Source organism: Natator depressus, chromosome 5 (assembly GCF_965152275.1).
Source record: "Natator depressus isolate rNatDep1 chromosome 5, rNatDep2.hap1, whole genome shotgun sequence".
NCBI lineage: Eukaryota > Metazoa > Chordata > Testudines > Cheloniidae > Natator > Natator depressus.
The window spans coordinates 64,573,721-64,586,843 of record NC_134238.1 but is presented as its reverse complement, the minus strand read 5'-3'; positions in this window follow the sequence as shown (position 1 = coordinate 64,586,843).

Below are 13,123 nucleotides of genomic sequence, written 5' to 3'. Positions count from 1 at the left end.
CTGTCCTGGCTCTGGGAATGTTGTAAGCGTGCTGTGTATCCACTGCCAGCTCTCCAAGTTTTATGGGCTCAGGATCATGCTGGATGCCCTGGCTTCTGCATCTCAGAGCTGGCAACCTTCAAATTCAATCAGTCTGACAAACCTACCTTGCAACGGTGGAAGAGGCAACAGTGTGCGACCTCCACACTTATATCTGCTAAAGCACGCACATCCCACTGACCCTCTCCAGTCTCCGGTCACTTGATCTGCCCCAAATACCCCAACTTGACTCAGAAACAATCAGCCTACCTTCTGCAACTGGGGGATGGCTTCTTTGGCCACCAGGAAGTACACATTGAATTGGACACTAACCATATGACAACCTTCACATCACACTTAGGCCCATGACTAAACTTTTCAGGAGAGCAACTCTCATTATGTGTACATATAGCACACAAGTAAAAATTAACTCAAGTAGGAAGGTTTGGAAACAGAAAATCAAGTCATGCCCTGCCACTCAGATCTATAATTTTTTAAGCTGGTGAAGAAAGCCAAAAGCATCTGAATTCCTTAACAGATTGTTAGTATCTAATTTGAAGTGGGAATCTACCACTCACTCCAAGAACTCAATTATTTAATAAGCCATTGCTTGTTACAACGGACCTTAGTAAACTCACCCAGTAGTTAACATCCCCCCTCCTCCTATCCTCCGAAAAAGGGGAGGAAAGGAAAGGTCATAACCCGATTCAGTCACCCTCTCTACTTGGGCACCAGGTTGCTGTGAATAGACCCAACTGCTGGATCCCTCATGCTTCTAAGCCCTCTGGGTCAGCATAGAGCTAGGTCACTTTTCCTAGGTCTGGATCTCTCAGGGTATGTCTATACCCCCTCTCAGAGCAAGCCTTCCAACCCAGGTAGACAGACTCGTACTAGTGGAGCTCAAGTTAGTGCACTAAAAATAACAGTGTGGACATTGTGGCTCTGCCTCTGGCAGAAACTAAGGCTAACCACCCAAGCTCAGACCCAGGGGATAAGGTGGTCTTGAGACAACAGATGCAACATCTATACTGCTATTTTTAATGTCTTACCTCAAGGCACAGTTGCCAACTTTCGTGTAGTAAATAAGCACCCTGACTTTCACAATAAGCCAAAAATCAAGCTAATCCCATTTCAAAACAAGCCAGTACCTAAGAACCCCAACACTCTATGTGACTCGATCACCCCAGCGTGTAGTCTGGGACTGTGATGGGCCCACTGTGCACCCATGACTCTCTCCCCTGCTTGCCCCTCGCCCCCTGCTTGCCAGGAGCCCATCAAAAAAAAGAAGCAACAAGCTACAAGCCAATAACTAGCCAACAAGAAACTCACAAGCCAATAAAGCCAAAAACAAGCTCAATTTATATGTTTTTTTCATGACTTTGGCATGTCTGCCTCAAGGGAAGGACAGAGAAGATGTAGGCTGTGTAGGCAGACAGAAAAGGCCAGATTCTGGGAAAGTTACAAAGGAAGAAGTGGCATGCCTGGCTATGCAGAGCTAGAGAGATGGAGGAGTCAAAGATGACCCTAGTTTACACTCTGAATGACAGAGAGGATGGTGGTGTTATAACAGTGGACAGAAAATGGGGGCAAATCAGAGTGTTCAGAAGGAAAGATAAGGAGTTAAGCAGACTGCAAAACATCCAAGAGGAGCAATCAGAGAAATGTGCTGAGATGCAAGTTTGGAGAGAGAAGTCAGGAGTGGAAAGAGATTTGAGAGTCATTATCATGAAGATATTAGTAGCTGAAGCTATATAACCAAAGAAAGGGTATAAAGTGAGACAGGATCAAGGACACAGCCTTGTGCAACTTCCCATGAAGACTAAAGGAGCCAATGACACAAGGAAAGTTGTGAAGAGAGCAGAGGCAGAGTATACTGAGGGGAGAGTAGTAATCAGTGGGGATGGCTGGACTGAGCAAATACGCAAAACCAATCATTCAAATAGGGTGGAATTATCAGGCTACATTTAGAACATCAGCAGTCAAGCAAAATGGCAAAGCAATCAGATTACAAGTAGGAACGGTCATTTGGAAGCTTGTAGGGCAACTAGTTGAAAGAAGCAGGCCAATTTAATGGTGGTAGTAAATTAAGTCACAGTTGGAGTCATGGCTCTGATAACTACAGCAATGCTCAAGGGAATATTCATTAAGTTGCAGAGAGTACAAACAACAAGTAATGGGGACTGAGGCAGTGAGATGAGCACAAAGTGGGGCTAAATGCCATTGGAAGCTCTTTGCTCGTCTCCCAAGAGACTAGCAAATTGCCTTCTATGGAACCAAATCGTTGTAATCCCTTGTATTTACCCCATGCATGATCCTGGGATGCTTGAGCTTTTGGTTCCTCTTCTGCTGCTAGTATTGCTTAAGTGAAAAAATAAAGCATAGGGAAATGTCTAGAGAAATACTACATATTTGCTTTCTGCCTCCACCTATCTAGTATTACAATAATCCTCCAGTGCCTGTCATTTTATAAATTATTGTGAAACCAAAATGATAAAGTAATGGGGAAAATTACTTTTCCTAGGAACTACTGATATTTAGTTATCATATACTATTAATGTACAAAAAGAAAAGGAGTACTTGTGGCACCTTAGAGACTAACAAATTTATTTGAGCATAAGCTTTCGTGAGCTACAGCTCACTTCATCGGATGTATCCAATGAAGTGAGCTGTAGCTCACGAAAGCTTACGCTCAAAATAAATTTGTTAGTCTCTAAGGTGCCACAAGTACTCCTTTTCTTTTTGCAAATACAGACTAACACAGCTGCTACTCTGAAACCTATTAATGTACAGATTTCTAAAGCTATTTATTTTCTTTTAGTTTTGCTAAGCAAATAGTGCATAAATTTTAAAAAAGCACACATACACCTCCATATACTTGGGAAGACGGTCTAGCAGTAATGCTTTCTGTGGTTATGTGGTTAGATTTTTGCAATTCTAATAATGAGGTCAGAAGGCACTCATTTCTAGAGGCTGACTTTGAAATGGAGTTCCATCTAGTGGTGAAGGTTGAAAGTGGGAAAACAACAATAGTAAGTGACCTCAACAGTGGACAGATACCTTTGTGGAAAATTGTAATGCATTTTATCTAAGTAATTGTTTAAAATATTCAGCTGTTCGGACATATTTTCTACATTTTTCTTTTCAGATTTGCTCCCACAACTCAAGTACTTGAACATCTAAGTGACAATAATTGTACAACAAATTAATGTGGTGTAAAACTGCATCTGTAATTTGTCAATGCAAAAGAGGCCAGCTGCTGAAAACCTGTTCCTTTAAGATTACAATTATATTTGAAATCAAATGTTTGAAAATCACCTCCTCCTGTGCCTCGGAATTAGGTGTTTGCCTTCTTGCAACAGCTGAGGATATTTCATTAATACCTATACCAGTGTACAGAACTTTACAAAATTTTCCAGTGTTTGCAAAATCATCTAAGGTTTACACTGAGCCATGAACTCAAGCTTAAGAAGTTGATCATTTTTGTTCACTTTGAAAGTTTGGGTAGCAGGTTAGCTGCCCCACTTATTTCCCCAAATTCCAATTATTGTTGATAATTAAATATATCCTTTTTAAAACTCTTGCCTCTGCCGACCACTTTTCTCCCAGTACTTTTAATTCAGCTCTCCAGAACAACAGCTTGGTTTCCTGGCATGTATTCAAGAGGTCCTGTTAAAGGCAGAAGAAGGAGGAGACCTATATACATCAGCAGCTACTGTAGGACTTTTCTTATTGTCATTGTGCTGTACTTAAAAATAATCTGACAATCGACCAAAGCACAGATCAGCTGTAACACACATTGGTAGACATCTGTAGAAGCTGTTTTCACCCCTACGGCAGAATTGAAATAATTTTTATACACATTAATGGTGAGCTACAAAGGTAAAAAGGGACTTTTTTTTCTCCATCTATAAAGAATGCCCCAAAAGTTTTTGTTAAAAGGTTTTCTTTTCCTTTGATTGTTGTTGTTGTTTACATTATACATGGCAGTCTTGTCTTCCCTGGAAACTGTTGTGGTGACTTTATTACATCACAAACACTGAGAGATTGAAAGCTGAGGAAATGACAATTAACGTCCTTTTTTGTTAGCATGTAGTTAATTCCAATGCCGAATAAGCACTTGGGACAAAGGACATGTTTGTTAAAGATGCAATACTCCAGTCTCTTCAACAGAGCTCACAGTTAACATTTGAAACCCCTGATTTTGCTGAATATCAGAATGTTCATTCATGATATTTCCAGAGGTAGAACAAACATTTTTTAAAAATAACACTTTACGTCTTCTTAATACATTCTGACAAAATGAAAGAGGCACCCCCCTCAACTAACAAAAAAGTTATTTGCAGATCAACTATCTAAATAGATTTTGGCACAATTTCATTTTTATTTATTTTTTAATTCTAAAGCAAATTAAGCAAACAAAATGGGCAATAGGAGTACAGGCATGCAGCAGTCGGAACTGAATTGCAGATACCCGGTCACCTACAGTACAGCTGACAGTACATAGAAATGACAGCGCTGTGGCAGCACTGAGATGTGAATGCAGGAGGTGGCTGAAGAACCAATGCAATTTTTATAACTGAAAACATAAAATAATCGGTGGGACCACTAAACATTGTTTATATCGGTAAAAAAAAAATTCAAAATTAGGTGCAACACTATCTATTTAAGTTTGGGGAAATGAGATCAATTTGTGCTAAACAATTAAAAGCTCAGCCATTATTTTCCAACAAGCCTTTAAAAAAGGTCTGATAAAAACATGGTGATCATTTATTTAAAATCTAAGTGCCATGCACCAAGCATGTGATTTACTGTAACTCCATTTTTGTATGGATTAGAGATAATGACTTTTAAGGAGCTGTTAAAGGGCTCCTTATTGCATTTATTCTTTGGGCCAAAATTCATCTTAGCATAATTGAGCTAACTACAGTGGGAATTATGCCTACTAATACAGGGATTGAATTTGGTCCTTCATATCCAGTTGGAATAAAAAAAGAATAAAAAAGAAGAGATTACTCCCTCAGTGCAGTAACTGTGGTTCTTCGAGATGTGTATCCCGGTAAGTGCTCCACTGCAGGTACACATGCACCTCTCAAGCCCTCAATCAGATTTTCTATTAGCACTGTCAGTCCATGCAGGCATCCTATATATCTGCGTGCCATGCTTAGATGGCATATAGGGCTGTGTGGGCACCACCTTCAATTCCTTCTCCATCCAAACACCCCGCACAGAACAGTCCGAAGCAGAGGGGAAATAGGTTGGATAATGGCGCACCCATCAGGACACACATCTCAAAGAACCACAGTTACTGCACCGGGGGAGTAACCTCTTCTTCTTCGAGTAGTGTCCCTACAGGTGCTCCACTTCTGGTGACTCCCAACTAGTATTCCCATAAAGAGGAGGAAGCTTCAGAATTGAGTCCAGAACTGAAGATAGGACTGCATTAACAAGTACTGCATCTGAACTGGAGTCCTGGATCAAGGCATAGTTCTCAGAAAATGTATGTACTGAAACCCATTTAGCAGCCTTACATATCTCAGATACTGGAACGTTTTTGAGTAATGCTATGGACATTGTGAGAAATCTGGTAGAATGTGCTATTGACCTTTGCAGAGGTTGAGCACCAACTCCTTCGTACCATGTGACAATGCCCCTGGAGATCCACCTCAACAATCTCTGGGCAGAGATCATGAACCCCTTGGATCTGTATGTGATGAAAATAAACAGCTTAGGCGGCTTCTGAATTTGCTTGGTCCTATCTAGATAGAAGACCAATGCCCATCTAACATATACGTTATGAAAAGATCTCCTGTTGTGACTTACATGGTTTTGGAAAAAACACTGGTATGCATGGTTAAGATGAAAGTCTGATAGTACCTTAGGTAAGAATTTAGAGTATGGGTGTAAAAAGATCGTGCCTTGAAGAACCCCTAAATGGGGATTGGGGGTCTGCCATCAAGGCCCCAGTTTCTCTGACTCTATGGGCCAACATGATAGCTACTAAAAAGGCCATCTTCTGGATAAGTGAAGCAAAGAACAGGTTGCCGTTGTTTCGAATGGAGGTCTGATGAGATATCTAAGTACCAGGTTGAGGTTCTAAGTTGGAGTGGGGTCCCCAAACCCTTAATAAACCTTGAAGGCATAGGATGAGCAAATATAGAAAACCTTTCTACTAGAGGATGAAGAGTTGATGTTGCAACCAAGTGAATTTTAAACGAGCTAACTGAAAACGTTGATTCCTTTAAGTCCAGCAGGTGACCCTGGATAGCTGAGAGCCACAAGAATTCAGACACGAATCGGTGGCTTTGAAACCAGTGGCTGAATCTCTTCCACTTTTGCAGGTAAGTAATTCAGGCTGACTCCTTTCTATTGTTCAATAACACGTGTACTTCTGCAGAGCAGGTAGATTCTAAGCCTGTGAACCATCAAGGAACCAGGTCCTGAGGCAGGAGATCCCTAGGTTGCTGTGAAGTAACCTGTGTCTTGGGATACGAGATGATGAATGACTGGAAGCTTGATCACTGGATGCACAGATGAAGCAGTTAAGGATACCAAGCTTGTCTCAGTCAGGTCGATACTTGAAGGATAACCCTGGCTTTGTCCTGTCTGATCTTGTTCATCAGTCTATTAGCAGTGCTGGAGGAAATGCATACAACAGTCCCTTTGTCCAAGGTAGGAGAAAGGCATCTTCCAGAGAGCAATGGACTACACCACCTCCTGAACAAAACAGAGGACACTTCTTATTCCTGGAATATTGAAGTGGTTTACCTCTGGAAATCCCCAATCTTGGAGAATATCATGGAGAATTTGAGAGCCCAGTTTGCATTCAGAATCATGTGAGAAATGCCTGCTGAGAGTACTGGATGTGGTGTCCTGAATGCCAGGGAGGTAGAGAGCTGAAATTTGGATCCGATGGGCTACATACCAGTTCTACAATTTAATTGCTTCAGTGCACAGGGACGGGGATCTTGCTCCTCCTTTTTTTGTTGATATAGAACATGCAGCCACATTGTCATGATCCTGATTGATTTGCCCCGATAAGGGGTAGGAAATGAAGACAAGCAATCCTGATTGCCCTGAGTTCCAACAGGTTAATGTGGAGACAGGTTTCCCGAGTTGCCCATCTAACTTGAGCCATGAAGTGTGGTACTGAGGTGACCTCCCCATCCCAACATGGATGTGTCTGTTCTCATGCTTATTATTGGAGTTGAGCGAACAAAAGGAATGCCTGCACTGATGTTGAGTTGATTTTTCCCCCCACCAGTCTGGGGAGTTCTTTACATGAAGGAGAACTGCAGTTTGCTTGTCCAATCTGTTCAGTGAAAAGATTGTTCTGAGCCAGCCCTGGAAGCAACAGAGACATAGTCTTGCATGATTGGTCACCAAAGTGCAAGCTGCCATCTGACCCACAAGCTACAGACAGTTCCTTACTGAGGTTCGAGGATTCCCTTCAATGGTCCTGACTAGATTTGATAAAATCACGAGTCTGTCTGTGGGAAGGTAGGCCATGGCTGCCAATGAATCCAAGTATGCCCCTATGAACTGTATTCTCTGTACAGGCGTTAATGTTCATTTTCTTACCTTGAGATGAAGACCCACTTCCTAGAAAAGCAGATGATGTATGACGATACCGCTTTATAAACTCAACCCTGGAGCAGCCCGTCATCGAGGTACGGGAAGACTAAAATCGCCTCCTGCCAAAGGTAAGCGGACACTACTGCTAGGACCTTTGAGGACACACTTGGAGCCGAGAAGAGGCCAAAGGGAAGTACTTGGTATTGAAAATATTCCTGGCATATAGTAAAGAGTAGGTATTTTCTGCAAGAGGGGTGTATTGTTATATGGCAATAGGAGTCTTGTAGATCAAGGGGCAAAAACTAATCTGCCTCTAGTTAAGGGATTATAGTTGCCAGGGTCACCATTCTGAACTTCTGAGACTTCATTAATATGTTTAGTAGTCTCAGATTCAGAATCAGTCTCCACCCTCTATCCTACTTTGGCACAGGGAAATACCTTTAATAGAACCCTTTTCCTTTGTGAGGAGCTGGGACTCACTCTGTCACTGCTATCGAAGGAGAGTCTGTTTCTTGTCTCAGTGCAAGCTTGTGAGAGGGGTCCCTGTAGGGGGACAGGAAAAGGAGGAGTGGAAAGGAAGCAGGGTTGCAAAGTGTATTGGACCCAATGTTATGACCTCTGTGAACGACTTGTCTGTAGAAATCCACCTTGAAGCATGCTGGAAGGGAAAGGTGGTCTCCAAAAGGAGACAAGTGGGCAAAGGATTGCAACTGCTGAATTAGAGGTGTGGGAAGATTCGAACCCTTGACGGACCCGTCAAAACTGTTGTTTCAATGATGACTAGGTACTCGTGGAAGGCGGTTGAGCAGCCCTCTTTCTCTGGAACTTATGTCACTTTGTGTGTGTGTGGGGGGGGGGTTTCAATGGATCTCTGAAACCCACAGAAACAAGGAGGGCGAGATCTCTGGGGGGTTTGAGAGCTACAGAATCTTCTTTTGTTCTAGGTGTATATATTGTGACAAAGTTCTGTCCTTGTCTCAGAAGGTCCCGCACTTCCTGGAGGATTTCGCTAGCCTCAGAGGCTCACTGTGACCCTCCACATAGCCCTTCTCTCTCTAGAGGCAAGGGTCACAGCCTACTGAGCCATTTTCATCATAAGCCAGCAAAGAAGATGAGGAGAAGCCACCCTCCCTCGCACAGTCTCTGTTGTCTCCCAATCTCAGTGATTAATCTGGGAGGGGAGAGCCTGGGCCCACCCTCTACCCACTGGCTCACCACCTGCCATCTGCCTACTAGGGCAGTCTCCTGGCCCTGGGTCAGGATCCGGGTTCCCAAGGCCTTCGCGGTCTTCCTCTCTTTTATCTTCCAGGTCTTTTGGGGGGCTGAGAACAGATCCTGAAAAATCTCAGTGAACCTCGAGGGTTGACATTCCCTCGGTGACGAGTCGCTGTCCTCAGGGTCCCCACCTCCCTCCAGCCTCTCCGGGGGGGAGTAAATTATCAAACCCTGGATAGTCCCTCCCAATGACTACCGGATATGGGAGTTTAGGAACTATGCCCACGGTCACCTCGATGGGGTTCTTCTGAACCTCTATCTCCACCGGGATGGTGGGGTAATGCCTCACGGCCTCCTGTATGCACGTCACTGCTAAGCGTTTGGCTTGCAGCAGCTGACTACTTTTTACCAGCTTACCCGATATGAGGGTGATAGCACTCCCAAAGTCCACAAGTGCTGTAGTCTCCGCTCCGTTTATCCTCACTGACCTGGTGTAATTATGCGGGGCTAAAGTGACCCCTGCAAGGTGGATAAGGGAGCACAGGACCTCCCAATCCCCCAAGTTACATTGCATAGGCTCCTCAGTGCTGGGACACTGTGCTGCTATGTTTCCCCACTCCTCACATGCATAACATCTATAATTGCTTCTAATCACTCCCTTATCCCAGGGGATTAAGTCCCAGGGTTCCCCCTCACTCAGGCCAATCCCTTCCTTCTGGGGTCCCTGCTGGTTTTTGGCCCCCCTTCTTCCACCTAGGACTCCCCAGGGGTTTGGCTGCCCAACCTTCTAGGGTTGGGGTCAGGTGCTTGCTTCAAAGGAGACCTTCCTTGGGTAGTTGGGTCAATTCCCTGGCTATCATCTGTCTTCCTACCAACGCGATCATCTTGTCGTAGGTGGATGGATCGTTCTGGCCTACCCATTTACGGAGATCTGGTGGCAGTCCCCATATGTAATGGTCCATGACCAGGGTCTCCAAAATCTCCTCCGGGCTGCATGCCTCAGGCTGTAACCACTTTCGTGCGAGGTATATGAGGTCAAATAGCTGGGACCTCGGGGGTTTGTTCTCCTGGTATTTCCACTCACTGAACCTCTGGGCCCGTACTGCTGCCATCACCCCTGATCGTGCTAGGATCTCTGCCTTCAGCTGGGTATAGTCAATGGCATCTGTAGCAGGCAAGTCAAAGTAGGCCTTCTGGGCCTCTCCGCACAAAAAAGAGGCAAGAATGCTGGCCCACTGCTCCTGGGGCCATGCCTCACGCTGAGCAGTCCTTTTGAATGAGAGGAGATATGCCTCTGTGTCATCTCCCAAGTCATCTTTGGCAGACCACCAGTGGCCCTCAGGGTTTGCCTCCTGTCAGACCCCCGGGCCTGGGTGGTGAGGATCTTCAGCTGATCCACTACTTCTCGCAAGAGGGTACGATCTTGGGTCGCCTGGCCCATTAATAATTTATTGGTTTCTTGCTGTAGCCGCATAGACTTCTGCTGTGCCATTCCCTGAACCCGGGTGGCCTCCTGCTGGGCTGCCGTGGCTTGTACCAGAGCTCTTACCACCTCCTCCATTGTGGTACAAAACAAAAACAAACAAACAAAAAAAACCCCCAAAGAACTTTTTTTTAAAAACCTCTTTCTTCCGCCACTCTGTGAATGATGATCCCACTCCTCACACCAGTTTTGACAAAGCTCTGTCCTTGTCTCAGTGGGTCCCGCGCTTCCTGGAGGATTTCACTAGCCTCAGAGGTTCACTGTGACCCTCCACATAGCCCTTTTCTCTCTAGAGGCAAATGGCTCAGTGGGCTGTGACCTTTTCATCATAAGCCAGCAAGGGAGGTGAGGAGAAGCCACCCTCCCTTGCAGTCTCTGTTGTCTCCCAGTCTCAGTGATTAATCGGGGAGGGGAGTGGGGAGCTTGGGCCCGCCCTCTTCTCTGGGCTCCAGCCCAGGGACGTTAAAAGTAGCAGCTATGGTAGTGGACTTTTTGGAAATAGGATGTGTACAATTTCCTGGGCCACTTCACCACAGCAGCCCCCACTCAGTATTTCCTTCACCGTTACCTCAGGGCCTCCTTCCTTGTGCCTGATATTGTTTGTACTGCTTAGTTCCTCCAACAGCATGGCTTCCTCCTACAGCTCCTGACACACACCCAACTGACTAAGTGGGAGGCTTTTAACTAGTTTCAGCCAGCCCCTAACTGGCTTCAGGTATCCCAATCAACCTAGCTATCTTTCCTGCCTTCTGGAAAGATCTTAATTGGCCCCAGGTGTCTTAATTGACCTGGAACAGCTGCCATTTACTTATCCTGGTAACAGGGATTTGTTTAGCCTGGGGCTAATAGATCGGTCTCCCACTACTTTTCTGTAGCCATCTGACCTTGCCCCGTCACAATATATACCCAGAGATCTTAGTGTGGCCCTGAAGTTTTTCAGCATATGACAAGAGTGGTCTGTGGTTTCTGAGAACAACTTTTGACCATCAAAGGGGAGGTCCTCAACAATATTCTGAACTTCTCTTGGCAACTCTGAAACTTGGAGCCATGGTGCTCTGTGAATACTGCCGCGGAGATGGGCCTGGCAGCAGTGTCTGTGGCATCCAAGGACACTTAAAGTGACGTTCTGGCTAATAACTGATCAACTGCAATAACCTGAAATTGTTCCCTCTGTTCCTGTGGAAGATCATCAATAAAGGTTGTAAATTTATTATAGTTTGTGAAATTATATTTAGCCATGACTGCCTGATAGTTTACAATCCAAAACTGTAGGGTCACGGATGAATTGGACATCTGTCCAAAGAGGGCTAAGCACTTTTGTTTCTTGTCATATAGTAGAGACTTGGAGTAGTGTTGTTCACCCACTCGTTTACCGCATCTACCACCCGAGAATTGGGTTGGTGGGGGGAGGGAATAAAAGTTTGGAGTCCTTGGAGTATTTTTTAATCCTGCTTTCCCTATGGCAGATAAGTGTCTTTAGGTGGTCCCTATCATCCACCCCTCTCCGACTTCTCACGAGGTCCCAATGAGCTCTATCATAGGTGTCCTTCTGTTTTATGTCTTCCCGTGAATGTAGCTATTCAATTGACTTTAAAACTACCATATCTACATTGGTAATTTATGAATTTGCCTCTTCGCTCCCACTTAACTGGGATTGGCAATGGAGTTTCTCTCTTTAGAGGTGGATTGCATTGTTAAATTCACCTCTGGAAAATCATTGCTTGGTGAGGACGGTCCATTCTGCTGAATCCCAAGAGTTGAAAGGACAGATCCACTGTTGCATGTGTCTCTGGAGATGTTCTAGGTGGCTGTGGAAGGGATGTGGAGGCCCCAAAAAAGCAGTCCAGCTGTCATTATCCCACTGATTGAATTAGGGTGCACTCTATGGGTTGGGCGCAATCATGGCAGAGCTCCCCGTCTGTGGCTCGAGAGATCTCATCACAGTTGAAGCACATCTTTGTGCTTTTGGCTTCCTCGGTCTATTCTATTCCACCAGGATGAGGCAAAAAACAGTTACAAGGAATAGTATTTGTCTTAAAATAATAAAATTACAAGCAGCTGCCATCTTACACATGATACCGAGTAGGACTAAATTAGCATCACAATTTGGAAGCACCAGAAGATACTTAAAGTTATGAAATCTTCAGTTTTTAAAAACTGGTAAAGTAATTGTATAACTTCCTACAACTTTTAAGTTATTTCCAAAGCTTTTGAATTGTGAAGCTGATTTGTTTGGTCCTAACTCCACATCAAACTGTGTTGCTTGCTTTATGGCTGAGGGGAAAACCCTGAGTCACTGATTAAAGATAGTGACAGGGTGTGACATAAAACTGATTTTGAAAAATTCTTTACTTGTGCAAGGACCAGCGCCTCTGCATAGTTAACGATTGAAAGTACTTGGTTATAAACCCAGATTTTCAGCTCATCTTTATCTTCAACAACAACAAAGCAATCCACCTCAAATTTTCACATGCCACATCTCATGCCAGGGCAGAATGTTTCTGGAGTATGTACATTTTAATAAATTTAGCCATCAAATGTATTGCAACCTACTCTAGAATTTAAACACAAATTTGAGAGTCAGCTACCCCAGGCAGAAGCTATCTACTCTAAGTTTCACAAGTAGGCTGTTTGAGTGTTTGGATAGTTCCCCTCCCCCACCCCCTCTTTAATTCTTCTTTTAGACTAATGGAAATTGTACTGAATTTGTGTTTCTCTGGAAGTTGTTTCCCTACTTTTGATTTGCCCAGATCTTGTCCAAATTATTTTTCCTTTTCATATTTGAGCGACTTTAGGCCCTGATCCTTCAGTTTGTTGCATGAGGACAGACTGCTG